Here is a 20,424-nt window from a genome sequence, read left to right as displayed (position 1 = left end):
ACGTTGTTGCTCTGCTTGGCCAGAGATGAGTGGGTATTGGCTGGATGTGAAAATTCTCTTCTCCACTTATGACTCTTGGTCTCCGATTTGGACATTCCCCTGAATAACACTTCCTCTCGCGGCTCGACCTCGGAACGCTCCGAGGCCTCCTCCGTCCTCTCGACTTCCTCCCGCTCGAGGTCCTCGCTCGGCTCAAAGTCGGGTCGAATAAGCGTCCGTTCCCCTTCGTCAAAGGGGTCCACAAGCGTTTCGCTCGCGGGCCCGGCCTCGGCGCTCCACCCTTGATCGCCATCGAGGTTCTTTTCGCTCCTTAGTTTCATTTCGCTCACTGAAAGATCAGCTTGACTTTTAGTCGATTCGTTTTCAGCAAAAACGTCGGAAGCGCTGCTAAACGACGATTGGCTACGCCTAGCAACCTGCAACACTCCCGGCCATGATTCCACGCTCAACGCCGTCACTAAATGGTGTTCAGACTCTAGCCTCTCCAGTGACTGCAGACTACACATTCTCGAGAAGAATCCGAGAGCTGTCGCTATGTTCACCGTAGTTCTCGCGTAACACTCCGCCACTATTTGTACTTCACTTTTCTCCCTTTCCGTGATGTCTTCAAACCAAGTAACCAGATCTTTTTTTTGAAAAGACAATATCCTGACACATGATCGTCCATCGCAGGTGTGCTCTCCACTCCCACACGTAGAATCCAGACAGCTACCCGGCTCCATCTTCTTTGCTGACTCAAGACTGTTCGTCTTTTCGCCTGACTCCTTCATCTGAGGTAAGATCAGTTTGTGCACCACACTCAACTTTGCCAAATCTTCATCTTCCGTTGGAGCTAACCTCACCCATTCGGTGGTCTCCTCGATCAGACTCGCGTGGGAATGTGGGCACCAGGAGGGTCTTAGTAACTTCCATACCACTCCCAAGTTCGTGATCAGCAAGCCATTGCCATCACCCATGTTCACTTCAACTCTCATGTTCGAGCGCGGTATGCTCACCACCTCCGGTGTCTTCTCAAGAATCAGGCCCAGGCTCGGCCTCTCTTTCTCCACCGCGTCTATTTCCATTATTTTTTCTGTCCAAAACTTCAGCAGCTCCGCTACCTCGTGGTTCCTGTGAGCGCCTCCAGTTTCTGAGTCTAAGAAGGGGTTGTAGGCTATTCCCATCACTCCTGACACGTATTGGTATTCCCCCTTCTCGCTGGGTCTCGAGTACTGCTCTGACGAGGCCAGGTTACGGTGAACATCATGTTCTTCTTCGAACTTCTTGTTAAAAAACCTCCGCACCTCATCTAGCTTTCTGTGGTTCTCTAGGGATAGTCTGGAACCATCTTCCTTTTCTATTCCAGTACTCTGATACACGTTTAAGATGATCGTTGAGACTCTTCTTTCCACGGTTTTACTTCCGCTTGCCCTTTGGTGGCACGCCAAGATGGTGCTGTCAGACATCATTGACATTATCCATCTCAAGAAACATGTGGCATCCTTCCTCCTAACCAGGCTCAAGCCTGAATTATCCCTGGCCACGTGTTGCATCAGTGCTTGATACACATCTAGCTTCTTGCTTCCCAACTTCAGCCTGTCATATGAGGTCAATGTCTCCAACTCTATTCCCACCAGACTCCAGGTGAGATGTCCTCATTGCCTCTTCGAAATGATCCTTCAACAAGTTCTGCCAGGACCTCTTCAGCTGATTCGCCAATTCTATCTTGTTAACCTCAGCTTTTTGCTGGGTGGCCCAATTGCGTCGTTTGCGAGCCAATCCACTGTCCAACTTCTTCAAGCAGTCTTCCATTTCCTTCAATGTCTCTAGGGCCACCCACCATGTCCGGGAGGTGTTCCTCGTTTTATTCCTCTCCAGTGGATCACTCGCCACTTGCTTCCCCGTGGCCTGGTGTGCCTTCGAAACCCATTCTTTGCCGACATCCACTTCCCATGTCTGTCCACTCGTTGAACCTCTCTTCACGTTTATCTTCTGGGGCTTAAAGTCTTCCTCCGATGTCGAACTGGTGGAAGCCTCTATCTCCCTCTCTACTTCGAGTGGTCTTCTGAGCTCCGTGCTGCTCTTGTATGCCGCCGTCTTGCATCGAGCCAAAACCATGGGCGCCGTCTCTCTCAAATTTCCTTCCGAAACAGCATCCACTGAAGGACTAACCAATCCCTCTACTTCTCTCTTCCTCTTGCGAGTCTTCACATCTCTGCTTGAGGGTGTTGTGGCTATCATCACTGATTCGACCTCTCTGTCTACCTCCAACCCCTCCAACTCTTGCCTCCCCCCTGCTTGAGCCTTAAGGATATTAGTACTTTTAATCATATTACTAGTCCCAACCTTATCCCCTTTTATCTCATCAACTATTTTATCAACAGTTTTTTGTTTCAGAGCAGAGCCGTCCTCACATTTCTCTTCTCTAGTCTTCGATCGTGAATTCCTCAGCTCTATCAGCTTGTTCAGCAGCTCTTTTCTCGCCTTCTCATCCAGGCCCGTTCCTATCAGAAGCGGTTCTCCATACTTCACAACTGTGTCCCACAGTTCCTCCTTGAATTTGTCCAGCGTCGTCTCGCTGCCCACTTCTTGATTGAATTCCTTCAAGAACTCCTGCCAAGCATCGTCCTTCAGAGACCCCAGGAACATGTCCCTATTTCCCTCAAAAGTATTCTTTTCCCTTTCCTCCGAGCTCAAGAGTATCATCCCCATATTGGAGGTCTCGCTTGCCAATGGCAACTCCAGATTCTTCCGGGGGGACGGGGTCAGCGGTGGAGTGGCAGTATCTGCCCAATTCTCCTCGCTCAAGTCTTTCAACAGCTCTTGAGTGGTGAGCTCCTCCCCTGATGGTCTCGGTTCAGGCGTATTCCCCACTTCCATGTCCTCACCGGCTTCGCTGAGAGTTTCATCCATACTCTCCTCTTCTGACTCATTTCTTCTTCTCTCGAGAATTCTTTTGAACCGGTCCTCCACGGGTCCACTCCTCTTGTCTCCAGGTGTATCCACTGACAGTGGTGATGGTGTCGCCGGATCCAATCTCTTGTATTCCGTCAGGGCCACATACAGTTGACCTGCAGCATCCAGTTCTTTTCCCTCCTGTCTCATTTCCACCTGTTATAAGCCATAGGGTGCCCTATACTTTCTTGTTGCAAATTTCATGTCGTCCACCAACGCGACATGCCCCTCCATCATGAGCATCCTGCCATCATCCCATATTGGTAGCATATTCTCAAGTCCCTCATGCTCAAGAGCTCTCAAGACCTTTCGCACCTCATATCCAGGGGGCTGCGAGCCTCTCATCTTTTTTGCTTGCGTCGTCCACGAATTTATTTTCGCCTCGCTAGTGTGGAAGTAAACCGCCGCCGTATAGCCGACGAACAGGGGGTCCCAGCCATCAGTGAAGTACTTCTGCACTTCTTCCGTAGTCATCCTCGCCATTATGGATGGAACTACCAAGGGGCTGTTCATTCCCAAGGTCATCCTCCTAACTATAGGGAACTCAGGCATGGTGGCCGGCAGGATTTCTTTCTCCATTATGGCCTCCAGCTCCCTCTTAACCAGTGCAAAGCTTTCCTTCCAAGCAGGAATCCTCAAGATCTCTCGTCCGTCTGCCGTCAGTGGGTTCAAGTTCCAGAACTTGGGATACGTTTCGATGGGACCCTCTCGCTTGCCTCCCATTCTACATTGCATCTGCCCCCTGAAGTTGTACACTATCAGCTCGGCATCTTTCACTTTTCCAAAGAGTACCGTTTTGCTCATTTGTGCTCTGAGCGCCTCCTGCTGACACCAATTGAGCGCCGTCCCATCCAGTACGCTGACAAGACTCAAGTGCGTCACAGAGTAACGATACGTTGTTACCAGGGGATCTGGGAATGCGTACGTCAATGCTGGACCGTAAATGCAGGTCACCACCTCCTCTAGACCCCGGATTATCCCCATCGGGTCCGACCTCATTGCCAGGCACAGGTCCGTCAACAGAGGCATCCCTCCATTCATCTTCTTCCATTCTTCTCTCGATGTTGGATTCTTATCTTCACCCTTCATATGCCGATTCTGCATCATGAGGTATTGCACTAACAACGTCTTCAACCCCGCGGCACACTTGTAGGAGTAGGTTTCGATGCTCGAGTGGACTTTCCCCATAGACAGGGGCTCCCCATATTCCATCAATCGATGAAACGACACCAATTCCCCATGGGTCAAGAGTACTAGTGCCAGATACCCACCAACCCGAAGTGTCTCTACTCCTCGACTAAACATGTACGCTGGGCCCATGTTGAACAAGTATCTGGGGTAGACCAGATATAAAGCCAAGAGCAGGCTGATGGGCATGCCCAGTATCTCCTGCACGAAGGCTCCAAAGATAGTCGCTGTGGTGCCGAACATTCCTGCCATGAATTCTTTCCCCCAGCAAGGACTCAAGAACTTAAGAATCTCATGATCCCTTCTAGTCTTCAGCTCACCCTCGGCGTGCTCTCTCCAGAACCCTCCAATCGTCACTTCATTGGCGGCCGAGACAAATCTAGCCACCGTCATGCCTCTTCCTTCGGCCAGCTCCAGTTGTTTCTCCAGAAAACTCCAGACTTGTTTCACGAGGGGTGGTGCTTCCTCCCTCGTCTTATCCGTAGCGTTCTCCAGCCTTGGTGTCAAAAATGGCCACCAGCCATTCTCTTGCGTCAGGCGATATTTCATCGACTCTAATTGCTTCTCCGTGTCGGCCACATTGTTTCTCTCGTTGCTCGGACCTCTAGACTTGCCGGTGGAACTCGTGATCTTCACCTCCATGCTCCGAAACCATAAGCTGTCCGTCAATTGGCTTATCGCCGGGTGATCGTCCCCGATGACTGGGCTGAACTTAAGTTGTCTGGCAAAGTTCGATATCTCTAGCAAGAGCACCTCGTCCAATACGATCAGGATGTCGGCTAATCCATAAAAGCCCCTCAGTGCATGAGATATGTCCGCCCATGCCGCTGCCAATTCTGACTTGCGGAGCCTCAGGTTCGATGGCTCCAATTCCCGATTGGGGGCTGCCATTAGAATCCGCCATTCGTTTCCCTCTGCTATTAGGATCAAGACCGCGTACACAAATTGTAGGGCGGGTGGCATATTCGCGTATCCAGGGGATGTAGTGAACACCACCTTCGTCTTGGATCCAAATCTCGAGACAACATTCTCTTGCACCTCATTCATCGCCGCGAACAACGTCTGAATGGCCTCCCATATCTTCTTCGATGTCGGTTCACTGCCCTTCAGCTGCTCAAGAAGTCCCGCCGCGTGTAGGTGATCATTCATTCCTGCAAACAATAGCAGCTCAGGCTCACAGGGCATCTCCGACTTTATTGCCACCACTAGAGTTAACATCTGGTTTAGTTCGGCTCCTGGCAAAGAGTATATCAGAGTCTCCGGCCAGAACAACTTAGGAGACGTTCCTTCGAAGTCTGATCCCGCCACAATGACTACCCTCGCAGCAGCTGGATCTGCTCTATCATAAACTGCCAAGGTTTTGGCCAGCTGGGTGCTCCCACAGGGCTTCCCGTACCTGGGATCTTCCGCCAATTTCGAGCCTTCGTAAGCGGCATCTGGCAATTCCATTCCCTCCGGATTCAGCAGCTTGTCCACCACCTTCAACTGTGCCGGGGTCGCCAACCTGATCCTGGCGATGCTCGTTCGGTGTTTGGGGGGTTCTATTATGAGCCCAGGACTCCCCAGCAGCTTGAGAGGTCTGTAGTTGATGGGTCCCATGATCGCTTTTGTGGGAATTCCGGTAAGGTCCGCGTCCTCCATCAGTTTTGTTCTCGAGAAGTGCGCCTCATGAGCTTTCAACCAGTCCACGCAATGATGTCTGTTTAAGTCTTCGTGCGACACTCTTTCAATACCCAGAGTCTCCGCCAATTCCCGCCTGCATTCCAAACCCTCCAGGTCCAGTCCTTTCACCTTCTCAGGATATCTCAAGCGGGCGGTCTCCATAGGCCTCTTTTCCCGCTTGCTCTCTGCCACTACCACTGAGGATATCGCCGAGCCTGGAGGTGTTGATGACGTCACCTCCTCAGACTCCATCGGCGTGGCACTCTGCAATCTGGCCTGGTTGCTCCTCGAGCCGTCTCTAGTGTCGACCCTCCGTCCCAAGCGACCAGACAAGGCCCTTGAGGCAAGGAATGGTGGGTTCGGAGGTGGCCCTAATGTGAATTGGGCTGTCTCTAGCAGATCCGCCTCTAGCGTGTTTATGTGTCCTTGAAAGACATCATTCAGCCACTCTGCTCCCCTCGGTCTATCGAAATGGATTCCATCATTGGAGGTGTCCTCAGGGAATCCCGCTTGCTCCATGCGCTCCGCCACGTCCAACAGTCCGACGGGGAGCACACTCTTCCGGTGGATTTCTCGGATCACCCTGTTCAGGTTCCGCACCTTCTCGTTCATCTCCAAGGCGTGCTGATCAAACATCATGTTGTAAGGGACAGTACATACTGTCAACAGGATGGGGTCCATCTGGATCCTCAGCTCCTCAAGAAGGCAGCTCATCTTGTCGTGCAGCCTCGTTATTTTCCTCGCTTCTCCCCTTGATACATCGTTAGTCCCGATCATCAGGGTCACCGTGTACACTTTAGTCATCCCTAGCATCTCAAGCGTCGCCAACATCTGTGGCGTGGCAGCTCCAGCGAAACTCAAGATTCCTGTCTGCCAGTGCGACTGGATCCGGGTCAACACCCGCACCAGGCTGTCCCCTATGATCAGGTGGACCGCACCTTCTGGCACACGGGGTGGCGCAAGATATTCCACCCAGGCTGCATCATGAAAGCAGTCCCTCCTGGCTTTCTGTTCCGCGTTCCAATTCAGCCGATTGTGCCTGTGGTACCTCTTCTCTGTGTTTTTCTTATAACTCTAGATCACGACGCTCCTGACCGGTTGTTCCCTCCAAGTTGGGGGAAGCTCCGGCCTTGCCGACTTTCACGACTTCTCTGTCGCAATTTCTCGCCCAGCTCCTTCAGACGCGATGAGCCGCCGCTCACCTGACTGTCACTCGAGGTCGAGGTTGGGGTATATCCCGGCAGTGCCACATCCATCAGTGGGCGTATGGGTTGCGTCTCTAGGCTACGCAAGGAGGACGTTGCTTCATTAGGTATCCAGACTTCCAATCCCTCACTCATGTGTTCTCGGGCCTCGCGGTCAAGGTTGAACCGTCCTCTTGTCCTGGGGGCTTCATCCACCTCCATGCGTGACTCTGGCCTCGAGCTGGTAACCACTCGCTCCTTCGGCCTGGCTCCCTTCTGTGCGTCAAGTTCGCGTTGTCGTTGTTCTATTCTCTCCAACTCCGACTTCAGTTGTTCACAATTCGCGGCATTCTCCCGCACCCTTACCTCCTGCTGATGTTCAGCCTTTAGCATCTCAAGCAACCTCAGAGTCTGATCTCGCTCGGTGACCGCCTGGTCCCTTTCCAGCTGAACCTTCTCCCGATCCAGCTTTGCCTGATCCCGATCCAAGAACACCAAGATCCGGATATGCCTCGGTCGTCTGTTGTGCTCGCGTCATCGATAGCACCTTACTTGAGCTCTGGCCTGTAGATCTTGCTGTTGGCCTAGTTGGTAGTGGGAATTCCCCTGCGCCATATTCGGTATTGTTACTCAGGCCAGGATTCCTTGCCAAGTCAAAACCCCTTACTCCTCCATCCACATTCCAAGACAACCATCTGGTCTGTTCTTGGTTTGATATTCCCTCGGTGGTGTAGCCGACCATCAAGACAGCCTCCGTCGCAGACTCCCTGCATTCACCCTGGTCTTCCAACTGGAGGATGGCATTCAGCATTACCGCCATTCTCTCGTCTATTTGGGTATAATCCAGGTCCCTCAGGCGTCTGTACAGCTCATCAAGAGTAGGCTTCTTCAGGGCCGCGGGCATGGATTTCCAGAATCTGTCTGCCATTCTTGTGACTTCGGGATGTATTCAAGTATGTATTAACCAGCTCAAGAATTACCTTACCGACTCAAGTATTACCCAACTCAAGAATTCTCTAGAAAAGTGCCCTTGCAAATACTTGCTGTAGGTGTCGATTATCGCGAGTTCAATCAAGGTTCCTCTTTCTGTCTCTCGCTTGAGTGTAGTTGGATTTTCAACTTTGTTTTTCAAACTTGATCTGAAAACAGAAACCACATTAAGACTTAACATGTCATGCTCCTAACCTAGAAACCCCCCTTTTACCAGTATGGTTAAAATCTTATCATTTTCATTCTACTTAAAACAATTCAATTGGAATTTCCTTAAAAGCATGCAGATTCATTTTATGTTTTAGCACCGTTAATTCTTTTTTAAAATTCAATTGTCATGCCAATCACGTCTTAAGATCCCTTTACCTGTGCCGCACCCCAGTACCTAACTCAAGACTCCTCCCTCACGCCCAACTCGAGACCCCGTGTCCCCAACTCAGGCGATGCTCAAGTAGTATTTTTTGTGCAGATACACCATTATCTCAGTTTCCGCAAAGACTAAATGTAGGATAGCGTACAATTCCCTCGAGCTCAGTTTGCCCCTGTTTGGGTCATACACCGGCATTGAGACCTCCGTTATTCCTCTTTCAATCATGAAGTCTCGTAGTCTTGTTAGTGCCAACATCACGTGTTCGAAATCAATTGTGTTCCTGTCATTGACCCTCGTCACTAGGAAGCACAGATATTTGCCCGGGACTTGTGCTACTGATGGTGGAAGCGCTGCCATCCCTCCCAGTCCTGGTCTCTGTCTGAACAGAAACTCCACGTTCTGGTACTCTCTTCTGAAGTCAGCTTCCAATCTTGATTTGAAACTCATGTCCGCCGTGATGCAGATCGCGCTAGTCCTGTTTGACAGGATGAAGTCGCTGTCCGTTATCATGATGTTTTCCGAGTATTCATTGGGTATTTCAAATTTCGTTTTGAAATTCCGACCTATGGTAGGCTCTGGCTCTTCTTCTTCCAGTTCCAATTTGCTTGTTTCTCTCACTTCCTTGAGCTTCTTTATCATCAAATTTTCGGTGTGGGTAAGTCCTACCCCCACTCCCCGGACAAAAATATTTATCGACGTCCCCGTCGATGTTGTCGGGTCTGAATTGTCCGGAGGAATGTCCAGTGGCCTATCTGTTGCCGTCCATCCGAAAAGAGGGTCCTCTGCCTTCATATAATTTGCCGATGATACGTCGACTTGTTGAATGTTTTGTCCTTCGCGGCTCTCGTCTTTGACATCGCGCATCCTCAAGTTCGTGTTCTCCCTCCTCTCTATCTCACTCTGTTCGAGATCCGTCTCCAATTCTGGCGTCGAGTAGTCTTCCTGCGGATAGTGTCCACCATCGTCAATGACCTGCCATTCCTCTTCGGCTTCCAGTTCGCCTGCACTCAGTAGTTCCTCGCCCAATTTGTCTGGCTGTATCTTATCGATCAAGAAGTCATCCCCGTACCTGTTGTACCTCATGCCGGTCCGTTTACGATTGCCAGTCCTGGTTCCCGGTGGTATTGGTCGATCTGGCTCCATCCACTTCGGCACCTCATCTTGCTCCGGGTCGTTCCAGTCTTCTTCTACAAATGATCCTGCTTCAGACTCCACTTCTATCTTTTCATTGTCGTCCAAACTCAAGTTCTCATTACCATCATTCTTCTCTCTGGTGCCTTTTTCATTCACTTCACACGCTGGCTCAACCACCAGGTACTCAAGACCCTCCATGTCCTTCGGTATGCACCAATCCTCCGGGGACGGGACGTGAGGCTTCAGATTTTCATAATGTGCCGCTCGCCCAGTACTCAAGCGATAGAACCGTCCTTGTTGATGAACTTCCGTTATCATGAATGGTCCCCTCCACTTCTTGAGTAGTTTCTTTGTTCCCTTGGGCGGTATGACATTTTGGAAGACCCACACGTATTGGCCCACTTCATATGGCTTCGCTTGTAATATTTTTTCGTCATATTTTCTGCGTTGCCTCATTTGCGCTTGCGCCGTGTTCCTCCTGCATAGCTCGTTTAACTCCTGTTGTCTTTTGATCGCTTCTTTCACGTATGCCTGAGGCGACGTCCTTTTCCCTTCGTATTCCGGGTAAAAGAATGTCAGAGGCATTGCTCTCTCCCTACCCGTCAACATCATGAAGGGACTGATGCCCGTCGTTGAGTGCTGTGTACTGTTGTAGGCCCCTACTACCTGTGGCAGGTATTTATCCCAATCCGTCATGTATCTTGAGCAGTACACCCTTAACATGTTGACCAGTGTCCTGTTCTGTCTCTCTACCAACCCGTTGGTCTGTGGATGGTAGGTTGTCGAGTGTACTTGAGCAATGTGCGATCTCCTCATCAATTCTTTTGTCAAGTCCCCCACAAAAGCTTTGCCGTTGTCCGACTGGAAAGTCATTGGACAACCATACCGCGATAACCAATGCGTTATCAGATGATCACATGTCTTCTCGGCCGAGGCTGTCTTGCACGGAACCGCTTCCGCCAACTTTGTGAAGTGATCTATTATAACCAGTATCTGGTTATATCCCGACTCCGTCATGCAGATTTTTTGATGGTCTATCTGCACCACTTCGTTGAACTCTGAGCTCTCGACGGACTTGAGGGGAAATTTCATCTTCCTTGGGTCTTTTACCTGGAGGCATGCCAAGCAGGCATTCACCCATCTCTCGCAAGCTTTTCTCATTCCTGGCCAATCAAACCTGTGAAGTATCCTCTGTTGTACTTTATCTATCCCCTGGTGCCCCATCTGGTCGTGCGATCTGAAAAGCACCTCCGTTTGATACAATTGTGGCAGTATGACGAGGTTGTGTTTGTGTAATATCTTCTCCTCATCTTTCCTCTTGCATGCTACCACCCCATCAGCTGTGTGGTAGAGTAAGTCTTTCTTCTCTTTGTAGAATTGGCTCAAGATCTTGTAGCTGACTTCCTCGAGTTCCCCCTTCTCCTTGACCCCCGACTGGATCCATTTGGAGAGGTTACTTGTCATTTTGTCATTCTTTTGGGCTCTTATTAGGTCTGACAGCCTATATCTTGCCTTGACATGCTCCTTTAGCGCCATGATCTGTCCATTGCTCACCAGGGTTGTGGATGTCATCACTCAGCTTCACGCATATCATCCTTTTCACGATTTTCATATCATCTTCTGGCACCAGATTCGTTCTGACGTTTGAGTTGCATGATAATTCCCTGAATGGCTTCCTTGAAACCACAATTTTCTCAAGTTCTTCACCACCTCGTATCTCCTGTACGTCCAGATTGTACGTTCCTGAAGATGGATCCGTCTGTAACTCCCTGTCGTGGTGCCTTGTCTTCTCTTCCGCCAATATCATGCACAGACTGTCTTGGTTTTCGCTGCTCTCATCCGAATCTTCATCCCATTCTTCACGCTCCCCGGACAATTTTCCCTCTCCGGTTTCTTCTTCCGTGAACATGGAACACTCCCCGGACTCTTGACCTAGTCCCAGGTGTTCAGTATCTTCTTTGAACGTCACTTTCTTTTTCCTAACCTTGGTCTGCTCCAGAATGTTTTCGGGGATTTTGTCAACTAGTGACCGCACGACATCTTTGCTGTCAGTGACGCTTCCTCTTGAGGAGTCGGTATTGTTCACTGTTTCTTCTCTCCGAAGTATAGTGACTTCCGGTTCCTCTTGACCCTTCTCTTGGATCACGGGCTTCTCATCTGATAGTTTCTCGAGCAACCTCATTAAGTCATCATCTATCTGTGCAGTTCCTGCTCCTACCTGGTTAAGATCATAGCCTTTTGCCTTGAGCGTCTCCCTCACGATCTTCGACTTTAGTATTATTTCTATTGGAATCCTTTTGCTCTTCTTCAAGATGGTCTTCTCTGGAGGTTCTTTAGGTAATTCAGGATGATCTTCTATCAGTTTGCCTGATTTGTCCAGCCATCTCGTGAGTGGAAGACTGTCGTACCTTTCCTTGTCCATGAAGGAGAAGCCATCTTTGATTTCAGGTCTGTCTGCCTCTCTTTGCTCTTGTCTCTCATAGAACTCCGTCTTCTTACTCAAGCTGTCGGCATTCTGACGTTTATCTCGTGTTCTATGCTCAATTATCAGGTTGTATCCGTCCAGGCAAACTATCCACCTCCCAATGTAACTTTGGTCCATTGAGTACGTTTTCAGCCAGCTCAGTGCTCGGTTGTCGACTCGCAACTTGAATGGCTCACTGCCCAGGTATGCCCTGTATTTCTCGACAAAGGTAACCACCGCGAACATCTCTGCTTTCGGTGCTCCGTACTTCATTTCCGTGTCACTCAGGACTTTGCTCCCGTACGCTATTGGTCTCAAGACTGTCTTCCCATTCCATTCTTGTTCTTGGTGGAGAATCCCAGAAATCGCGACTACCGACGCATCCGTGTCCAGCACGTACATCCCTTTCTCAGTCGGCATACCCAGTACTGGTGCCTCACATAGCTCTTTCTTTATTCTCTGGAATGACTCTTCTGCTGCGTTGTTCCACGTGAACTTCTTGCCCTTGTGTCTCATTAATTGTTGCATCGGGTATACCTTGTCTGCATAGCCCTTGATGAACTCTCTATAATAGTTAGCGAAACCCAGGAAGCTCATCAACTGGTGCTCTGTCTTCGGTGATTTCCAGGTCAGGTTTGCTTCCACGGCGTCCGTATCAGGTCTGATGCCGTGCTTGTCTACCATCCTGCCCAAGTATTTCATTGAGTCCTTGAGTATCTCGCACTTTGATGGTTTACACTTTAGCCCCGACCTCTTCATGCATGCAAACACTTCGTCAAGTCTCTCAATTTGGTCTTCCAGTGTTGGCGTCGCTATTACCACGTCATCCACGTAGCACATTACCAGGTTGCCATACTTCTTCGTCACGCCTATCAGCGCGTGTGCCATCAACCGCTGAAACGTGGCTGTGGCATTGCAAAGTCCAAACGGCATCCGTTTCCATTGAAACAGACCCAACTCGCAGGCAAACCCTGTCTTGTCCCTGTCCTGCTTCCTTAGTGGTACCTGCCAAAAGGCCGAGCCTAAATCAAGAGTCGTAAAAAATTGAGTAACAAAACCTCAACTGGTCGCCTTTCTTTTTGGCCATCACTACTCCACACGCCCACGGTGACTTGGATGGTTCTATCATGTCATTCTCTAGTAACGTCTCGATTTCTTTTCTACACGCGTCCGATTTGTGTGGGGTCATGCGCCTCGCCCCCTCCCTGTGTGGTACCGCGTTTTCCTCAAGTTCTATTTCATGCTCAACGAAATTACAACACCCGATATCCGCCTTATGCCTCGAAAAAACTTCCTCGTTCCGCTCTAGTACGTCCTTGATGGCTTCGAGCTGTTCATCTTTCAGTTTGCCCCTCAAATGTTCAATCTCCGGCAGAACCGGTTTTTCATTTTGCATTTCATCTAGTGTGGGTCGCTCTGGAAAGTTCGAACAGCTCGACAGCCCATCATCCGTTTCTGACTTAAGTGATTTAATAAGACCTGAAGAATCTTTTATTTTCTGCAATCGTCTCAAGATACAAACTTTGTCCCTATGATTGGGACAATCAACAACTTCATTTTGTTTTGAGTTCTCGATCGTTTCATATCGAGTTTTAACCGGTAAAGCATATCCCAGTTTCCTCCCTCTCTGTATCGTGACCGGTATATCAAGGGTATTCAACAAGACACTGACGCAGAGGCCGCTCTTCGTTATCGAGAAGGATCTTCCTAAAACAGCAGCACTTTGACTGCTAGGATTCGGAACTACACACACTTGCTTGTTGTCACTTAGTTCATTGTAATTTTTCATCCTTAAGCCTACGATTGCCGCTTCATTCGCTTTTAGCCTCACCCTCCTACTCAAGAATACCGGTGCTTTGTTTTCATTCGCCATTATTAAATTTACCGGTTTGATTGCGTACCTCCTATCCGGGTTCCGTATCCTGAACATTGCGTTATTTAGATCAATCGTTACGTCGAAATTCCTGATGAAGTCTCTGCCCAAAATGAATTGGTCAGATTCATCTAGGTTTTCTACCACGATAAAGCTCATCCACAGGTTACGTTCCCCCAAGTTGAGGGCTATTATCGGCGTCCTGCCCAGCACCCGAAGGGCCACTTTGTTTGCTGCTGACAGCCGTATTCTCGAGTCTATCAAATCACCTTTGTCAAAGCCCATCCGCTCCCAAGTTTCGATTGGTATTACGCTCAAGACTGCTCCCGTATCAAGTAACCCACGTAGTTGAGTCTTTTTGCCACTTATGTCTAGCACGTGCCCTGTCACATCTGCCTCTGTCCCGATTTGCATCGCATCTTCTTCAAGCATAGCGCAGTGTCCAATCGATCTCACTTTCAACTCTTCTTTGCCTACGTAGATTTGCCCAATTAGGTCTTCGTCACATGTTATCATTGTCTTGGTATAGATGTTTATTCCATCTATATTTAGCATCACCTCGTGTGGACCATAAGCTTCAGTATACCTGTTGTCAACACGTACCGACTTGCTGCCCCCTCTCGTGAGTAGTGCTCTCAGCGCTCTAGAAGTCGTTTGTGGGCTTATACAACTCAAGTAATCTGCGTACACGTCAATATGCATTATTGTCTGGTCGCTCGGTTCGCTCAAGTTTCTGGTTACCTCGTGGCCGCCCACTGTGATTATCGACATTATTCTAGCCCCGATTTTCGATATGCCGAATGGCTTTCCCGTCACCATTTTTACAGTGTTACAATTCCCGGTCTTTGTTGAGCCTGGTACAGCCTCTGGTGTTGGGTTTGATCCGGTTAATGCTTCGTTGAAATTCTGTATTTCGATCTCCAGCTTTAGTCGTTGCTCTATTTCTTTCGCAGCCAGATCCTGTTTCACTTTGGCAATTGCTTCCGTCGCCGCTTTCTCATAGTTTATCTCTAGAGAGTTCCCGGCCGCGGACTCTATCGCACCATTAACATGTGTTACAGCTTTCACTGTTTTCGTCGGCAATTCCGTGCTTGGTGCTCCTAAGTTCCTAGATTCAAACTCGTTTTGTCTATTCCGCTGATTCTGCACTGCCGCTAATGCCAACTTATGTTTCGGGTGACTCTGGTCCTTGACCGCTTCCCAGAACAAGGGACAATCCATTCTGAAGTGCCCCTCCTGGTTACAGAAGAAGCATCTTGTGCCTATCTTGATGATTAAGCCCTATAGTACTCGTGTTCCTCCATCTGGCTCAGTCCTCCTCATCTGGTGCATATCCTAGACTCTTCATGCCTTGTTTTTTGTATGTTGTGCAGTCAGCCACGTGGTGATCCGCCGACCCGCAGTTCGCGCATGATCTGCGCTTGTCCATGTCATCTCTAGGCTTGTACCATGACGACTTCTGGGGTTGACTTCCCCCTTGCGTGTTCCTGTTTTCTGAATATGAGTATTTCTTGGGTTTCATCAGCATGTATTCCCTTGATTTCTGTCTCATTTCTTCTGGGGTCGGTGCGCTGTATTTCGACAATGTGTAGTATGTCGCTAAAAAACATCACTTTTTACCCCATCAATGAACTTCGAGGCAATGCTAAAGTTTCTTCTGTTTGTCGACTCCTCCGGGTCACTCCTTCTTCTCAAGCTCTCGAGGTCATCTAGGAACCGATCAATTGACTCGTCGTCCCTCTGCCTTCTCTTTTCAAATCGCATCATCGCTTGGTGACCCTTCATGCCTGATCCAAATCGATTCAGCAATATTTCGAAGATTTTGTCCGCGGTATCGCGTTCTTCTTCTTTCTTTGCAACCACTCATTTCAATGCCGTGCCTTCCAGGTTGCTGAGTATGGCTGTGCATGCTTGCCTTTCATCATTTAAGTTATCTTGTTCTAGATGTAATCTCATCACTTCCACCCACGTGTCAATACATCCATCTGAGTCGTCTTTGAATTCTTTTGGCTTTTTGAATGTTTTTCTTGATTTTCCGTCTCTCCTATCGCTCGAGTTAGTGTTCCTCGTGGCAAAGGCCTCTAGAGTCCTGTTCATCATCTCCCAAGTGCTTGCCCACGTCATGGCATCCGGACCTGCGTTGCTGCTAGCTGTTGAGTCCCCCGGACCACTCGTTGTATTTGATGTCCCATTTTTCATGATTGTTTTAGCAACCGTTGGTGCTATGCTTACCGCCTCCCGGTTTAAAGGCAACGGTGTCGATTGCCGTTTGTTCCTTTGTGGTTCCACAAAGTGCCTTGCGTGCGATCCGCTGCCGGTCTTTCTTGTGAGGTAGAATTTCTCAAGATTGCATCCAACTTCGCCTGTATTGCACACGAACTTTCGGCCTGATTCCTGTTCATTGTGTCCATCCTCTTTTCTAGGCTACCTAATTGGCTGTTGACATCATCATATCGGTTTTTCAACTGTTGCATATCTCTTTTGATGTTCTTATCTCGTTCTTCATTGGTGGCATCTACCTTGTCCGACATCTGCTGGAGTCTCTCGTCTGTCGCCTTTGCCAGGTTAAAATAACTATCCAGATACTCGTGTTTGTTGTATTTCAACTCTTTCCTTATTAAGTCTCTATCTTCCTCACTGTACTTTAGTTTCTTGTCGATCTGGTTTAATTTTGTCATCAGGTCGCCAAGCTCAAGAGTAGCTGTTTCATAATCAGCAGTTATCTTGTTTTCGGTCGGCTGTCGCTCCTGTTCTGGCTTGTTCTTCCTTTAGGTCGGCTTCTGTCGCCTTCGCGCTCACTGTCCCAAATGTTCGTGCTCTTTCAGTTTTTGATTCTTCGGCCGTATTGTCCTTCGATTTCATTCCGACCATCATCGCCAACTTTTCTGTAAAAGATGTTTTCTTTACTTGAGAGTCATCTTTCACCGTATTGCCTGTTGTGTCTTCCAACGCGTCTATCGGCGAAAACTCCACGGTTTTTGGATTTTGATCTTCCATATGGGGCATCGGTGTGGATTCCGTAGTCTTCTTCTCCACTTCATCTACGCTCTGGTCTGGTGTCTCTAGATCGATTTCAATTGTGGGCTCCACCTGTTTGTCTTTAGCACCTTCTCGCGCCTTGTTCTCGGTACTACTCCTCGTGCTGACCATGCTAACTGAAAAGTTATCTTTCGTTTTGCCTGGGCCCATTGATGTCGTTCCGCGCAGCGACGAGTTATATTTCGTGTTTGATCCACTTGACCTTTTTTCGAGCACCGGTACCCTACTCCGTCTCATTATTTCTATTTACAATTGCTCTTATTTACAAAATTATTATATACACAATCCTATTCTACGAATAAAATCTTTTGTGGAAAAGAATTCTTAAAAGGAAATATACAACGTGATAAAAACCTTTCTTGAAACTTTCTTTATTTGTGGTCTCAACCTTACCGGGTTCTGTTTTAAATCTGTCTCAAACACTTATTGTAATTTTACTTCAATTTTTATACCGTCCTAAGACTTCCAGTTACAGTCCCTACTCTTCTTTGTACCGTCCCAGGTTTTTTTTTTCTACTGTCCCAAGACTGTTCGGTACTGTCCCAGTACTTTCCGTCAGTGTCCCAAGACCCTTGTCCCAGGACCACTGTCCCAAGACTGTCCCAAGAGTACTGCCCCAAGGTCAGTGTCCCAAGGCTAGTGTCCCAAGGCCAGTGTCCCAAGACCACTGTCCCAAGACTACTGTCCCAAGGCTAGTGTCCCAAGACTACTGTCCCAAGACTACTGTCCCAAGGCTAGTGTCCCAAGACTACTGTCCCAAGGCTAGTGTCCCAAGGCTAGTGTCCCAAGACCACTGTCCCAAGACCACTATCCCAAGACCACTATCCCAAGACCACTGTCCCAAGACCACTGTCCCAAGACCACTGTCCCAAGACCACTGTCCCAAGACCACTGTCCCAAGACCACTGTCCCAAGACCACTGTCCCAAGACCACTGTCCCAAGACCACTGTCCCAAGACCACTGTCCCAAGACCACTGTCCCAAGACCACTGTCCAGACCACTGTCCCAAGACCACTGTCCCAAGACCACTGTCCCAAGGCTAGTGTCCCAAGACCACTGTCCCAAGACTGCTCTGGTCCAGGACTGCACTGTACCAAGACTGTTGACAAGTGTCTGATTGGTGAGACCTCTTTCTTCCTCGTTATGGGGACTTCTTGGTTCACTGTACCTTGTACCACCACTCAAGCTCTAGTAAAAGTTTTCCCAAAAAACCCTCTCTTAGTGGCCAAATACTGACCCCCCTTTTTTAGTTACCTCTTTTTCAATGTTCCAAGCAACTTGAAACCAAAACCTGTGCGCAGGTATCTTGTGATCACCTGTTCGTATAAAAGCCAAACACAAATCCTTACCAAAATGCAACAAAAATCTAAGCAAGAAAAAGTAATAAAAACAGAAAGATGAATCCACCTAAAATTCAAAGGTGACAAATGTCTACCTTCTATCGAACAAATGTCTGGTATCTATTGCCACGCGTTTCCTTCCCCCCTGCTAGCGATCTTATGGGGTATCACAAAAACTGTCTATGTCCGTTCCCCCCTACCTTAACCTAATTCCAATTTTGGATATCCGCTTCCTATGACCAACGCGTGTAAATGACTAGTGTAACTAAATCAACGATGTCGACTAATTAGTTACTCTAATGTGTCCCCCCTTTTTACAAATTATAACCGCCAACCTCTAACTTAACCAGCCCCCTTCTAACCTCCCCCCTTTTTAGCCCCCCTTCTTAAGCCTAAAATTACCTTAAGCGCCGGGTGCTAAACCTCTCAAGAGAAAACCGTAGACCTGTCTCCAGGCCTGCTCAAGTAAAAACGTTCTTCAAAACCGGGGGATTTCGCTTATCCAATTTTACATTTATCTCCTATAATATAATGTGGATTTTAACGATACCCGTTCTGCCCAACTTGAGAACTCGAGAACTGCCAAATCCTTCTTGGCTACTTTCCCACTCGACTGGTCACCTCTTCCAGTCCAGTCTCCTATTGGTTCAGCTCAAGTGCTCCTGAACCACTTTACCACTCGGCTGGTCACCTCTTCCAGTCAAGTCTCCTATTAGTTCAGCTCAAGTGCTCCTGAACCACTTTCCCACTCGGCTGGTCACCTTTTCCAGTCAAGTCTCCTATTGGTTCAGCTCAAGTGCTACTGAACGACTTTCCCACTCGGCTGGTCACCTCTTCCAGTCAAGTCTCCTTGTTGTCCAGCTAAGTTCCAAGCTATCTGAAAACCCTTGACAACGCCCCACACTCGGGCACTTTATTCAGGTTACTGGGTTAAATTGCTAGGTTGATCGAAACGATCGAACTTGTAAAACAGTATGGGTATACTATTTAATTAATATAAAGGTTTGATCCAACTAATCTGGTGTCAAAGTCACTGTCTTTTTTCGTTTTATGGTTTTTGTTCCTTTTTCTCTTCTTTTCTGGTTTTTGTTTTGCTTTTTGTCTTTTTGCTCGTGTTTTTGTCCCCCTAGGTGCCCCCTTTTACTCGGTTAGCTAAGCCTCGTTCGGAGAGCGTACCAGGAAGTTTTCTCGAGTTTTCTTAAAAAGCTATCACGGTACAACCGGAAGGTTTGCAGGTTCCTGCCGAACCGTACCACCGGTACTCTAGAATGGGCATTCAGCCCGAAGCTGTCTCAAGTGGGTTCGACTCCGTAGTCTTGATGTCGTAAACACCCAGGAGCGCCATAAAAACACTATGTAACATTCGTCTACTGTAGTCACACATGAGGCTTAAGAAAAATAGGCCGTATAACCATTGGCTCAAGAGTCAGGGACACTATCTCTTGTGTTTTTCCACCTCAAATCAGTCGGAGCCAATTCGGTTCGCTTGTGACATGAGACCACGACCCGTTACAGCTTAAAGGCTACTACCAAAATATCCCCCCCACTCTAGAAATAATAACGTCCCCATACTCAGGTCTCTAGATACCCAAAATACATGAACGCCGTTAAAAACCGGGTTGGAACAATCCGTTAAGTTACTTTTTATTAGACAGTGGAACTTTGATCCATTTCAGATGGATCAACCTAAAACTCGCCTTACCTCAACATAACAATCATAAAACACACTCTAGAAATTTAAATTAAGTACTCACATCGTAGCACACTCAAGAAAGGGAAGTACTTCAGTCGGTAATTAACTCGAGAATTAAATAACGTAACTAAATGAGTTTTAATGTTTCAATGACAAGGACAAGTTTTAACTCTAGGATGTAGTTTCTCGTGAACCATTGGGACACTCAAGCTGTCCACCTTTCCACCGAAGTTTCACTCTAGTTCAGTTCAAATAATAATCCAATCGAGTGATAATAATCCAGTTCTCGGGAATACGCCTGTCTCTGTTTCAGATGGGACAGCTCTACTCTCGTTCTATTCCGACAGAAATTGCGAATAGCAATTTCCCACTGTTTTATCTAGCAACTTTCCCGCGATTGTTGTTCGATCGTTCTGAATTCTCTTTTTCGGTTTTCAGTTATCGCGAGAAAATCGTGCATGACAGGCTCCATTCGAATTTTTGAAAAATTAAATTTCACCCCAAAATTAAGTGCTCTTGCTTTTCTCAAGGTCAAACTTCCAAATATGACCG

At 48.2% G+C, this 20,424-nt stretch overlaps 1 protein-coding gene across 2 annotated transcripts in view; it reads right to left on the bottom strand.

Moving 5' to 3' along the window:
- Nucleotides 1-20,424, bottom strand: part of LOC134840426 (phosphatidylinositol 3-kinase catalytic subunit type 3-like) — a 513,967-nt gene that overhangs the window by 223,849 nt on the left and 269,694 nt on the right. Inside the window, exon 1 of one of the 2 annotated variants that reach the window (XM_063856215.1) lies at nt 13,394-13,403. The exons of the other annotated variant lie outside the window; for it this stretch is intronic. The gene's annotated coding sequence lies outside the window, so the exon portion shown is untranslated. Of the gene's footprint in view, nt 1-13,393; nt 13,404-20,424 lie in introns of those variants that run through there. 2 annotated transcript variants of the gene reach the window in all.

This window comes from Symsagittifera roscoffensis, chromosome 2 (assembly GCF_963678635.1).
Source record: "Symsagittifera roscoffensis chromosome 2, txSymRosc1.1, whole genome shotgun sequence".
Classification (NCBI taxonomy): Eukaryota; Metazoa; Xenacoelomorpha; order Acoela; family Convolutidae; genus Symsagittifera; species Symsagittifera roscoffensis.
The sequence above is the reverse complement of the archived record's forward strand: the minus strand, read 5'-3'. Positions and strand labels throughout refer to the sequence as shown.